Source organism: Cervus canadensis, chromosome 1 (assembly GCF_019320065.1).
Source record: "Cervus canadensis isolate Bull #8, Minnesota chromosome 1, ASM1932006v1, whole genome shotgun sequence".
Lineage (NCBI taxonomy): Eukaryota > Metazoa > Chordata > Mammalia > Artiodactyla > Cervidae > Cervus > Cervus canadensis.
The window spans coordinates 52,336,739-52,339,719 of NC_057386.1; positions in this window are offsets into that span (position 1 = coordinate 52,336,739).

Consider the following 2,981-nt stretch of genomic DNA (forward strand, 5'->3'; position numbering starts at 1 on the left):
TAAACTTCTGTGCTGAGTCATCTTGTTTGAGTTTTACAGATTGTTACCTTGTTTTATAATAATGCAAAAGATTAAAATTTTCTGTAACAAGAAGGTTTGCCTTGACTAAAGACTTTGATGTTGCAAGGTTTAGTTCAGTGGAGTTCATGAGATCTGGGAGCAATTGGATCAAAGGAGATGTTGTCTAGTTTTAAGTTGCATGACACTGATGTGCATCAAAATGGGTATTTATTGATTTTTAAACGAGAAGTATGACTCCAGAAAGAGTGAGATTAACGTGAATGATGGAATCCTGGTAGTGGGGTCCTGGTGTAAGCACGCTTTCTTTCCAGGGTTTGGAAAACAAGACAAATAGTAAAGGCCAACGGGTGCATGAAAACAGTGCTCAGCACCACTAGTCATCAGGGAAATAAAAATCACAGCCAGACATCACCTCACACCTGTTAGGATGGCTCTTACCAAAAAGACAAGAAATAGTCATTGTTGGAGAGGGTGTGGAGAAAAGGAAACCTCTGTGCACTGTTGGTGGGAATGTAGATTCACTATGGAAAGCAGTATGGAGGTGCCCCCAATTTTTTTTTTTAATTGAGAATAAAACTATCATATGATCCAGCAGTTTCACTTCTGGGTATTTATCCAAAGAAAACAAAAACACTGACTTAAAAGGATTGCTATATCCCCATATTCATTGCAACATTATTTTGCAATAGTCAAGATATGGAGTCATTGATATCCATGGATGGGTGAAGAATGGGTGAATGGATGAAGTGGTGTGTGTATACATATATTATTCAGCCATAAGAGAGAATGAAATCTTGCCATTTGTGATAATATGGATGGATCTTGAGGGCATTATGCTAAATGAATTAAATCAGACAAAGAAAAATACTATATGATCTCACCTATTGAATTTCAAAACAAACTTAAAAAGAGCAGATTGATGGTTCTCAGTGGCATGGGCTGAAGGTGGGCAAAATGTAAAGAAGGTCAGAAGTATAAACTTCGAGTTATAAAATAAGTCCTGGGGGTACAATATACAGTATGGTGTAGATAATAATACTGTATTGCATACTGCATTTAAAGTTGTTCAGAGAGTAGATCTTACAGGTTCTCATCACAAGAAGAAAATGTTACTGTCTGGTGACTATAGACTTTTTGTGGTGGTCATTTTGCAATGTATGTAAGTATTGAATATGTTATACTCCTGAAACTAATGTTATGTGTCAATTAGACCTCAGTTTAAAAATAAAAAAGACCTCAGGATGTCTTTTCTTTGGATTATAATCAGTTCATGAGTCACCATTTCCTCTATGGTGGTGGTTTTCAAAGTGAATAGCAGTCTACCAGAAGAGTCATGGTTTCAATGTAGGGGGTCATTACCTGCATTTTGAAAAATGAAATAGGGTAGAAAAATAGTGTGCCACATTCAGTAAATTTCAGTTTGCTTTATGAAAGAAACAATTTACAGTTTATGTGTGCCCTGGATCATCATGTAAAATGTAAATTATTTCTTGTTTGAAATCTGCTATAATTGTCAGATGTGGAAACTCTAAACAATTATTCTAGGAGTGAGAGATAAGAGGAGAGGTGAAAACATGGGCAAAAAGTCCATGCTAAGGACCAAATCTGCCTCACTGCTCCTTGACTGGTGGTCCAGAAGTACAGTTTTGTTTTTTTTAATATTTATTTATTTGGCTTAGTTGCATCATGAGGGGTCTTCCTCACAGTATTCAGACTCCAGTTGCAGCACGTGGGCCCCGGAGTACACAGGCTCAGTACTTGTGGCATTGGGGCTCAGTTGCTCCACGGCACGTGGGATCTTGGTTCCCTGACCAGGGATGGATCCCACATCTTCTGCATTGCAAAGTAGACTCTCTACCACTGCTTTGCCAGTGAAGTCCCAGAAGCACCGTTCTTGATGCCAGTCAGTATTATTCTAGGATTATTCTCTGGGTCACAATAGGGACTCAGCTAACTCTTCTCAACTCAGTATTGAATAACTTGCCAAAGACCACCCAATAGAAGAGGGAGAGCCTAGTGTTGTTTCAGAGCAGTGACGGCCATCCCTAAGGCGGCTCTATCTTGGCCTGAGTGCTCGCCCCCCTGCTGCCTTTGTCCTCGGGAGCTCAGATGAATCTTCTGGCTAATTGCCTTTCTGGTCCCACGACCCAGTTTCGTCCATCTTCAGGCTGTCCACTCATCATTAAGTTCTCTTTTTTAAAAAAATCAAATTTTTATATATATTTTTGGTTTGGATTAAAAAATTTTAAAAGAAAACAGCTTTATTGAGATACAACTTATATACCAAAAGTGCACATCTTTAATGTGTTCAATTTGATGAATTTAGACATGCATACAGTTCTGAAACCATCACTATAATCAAAGTAATACGTATCTGTCACCATTGATTCATGTTGTATGGAAGAAACCAACACAACATTGTAAATCAATTATCCTCCAATTAAAAATAAATGTTAAAAAACATCACTGCCAAAAGTTTTCCATACCCTTTTTTTTTGGTTTTGTTTTTGTAGTAAGAACACAGCATGAGGCCTATCTTAACACAATTTTTAAGCGCACAATATAGGTATTGTTAACTTTGTTGTACAACAGACCTCTAGAATGCATTCATCTCACATAACAAACTTCATACTCGTTGAACAGCAACTCCCCATTTCCCATACCACCTGTCTCTGGGAACCATCGTTTGCTTCTATGTGATTATTCTAGATATCGTATGTAAGTGAAGTCATGCAGTATTTATCCCTCTGTGACTGGTTTACTGAGTATAATGAATGCCATTTGGTGCATCTATGTCGTCACATAAGGCAGGATTCCCTTCTTTTTTCAAAGCTGAACAATACTCCATTCTATGTACTACCACATTTCTTTATCCATTCATTCATGGATGGACACTTAGGTTGTTCCACTTCTTGGCTACTGTAAATAATAAAAACATGGTAACTGGTTTTTTTTTTCTG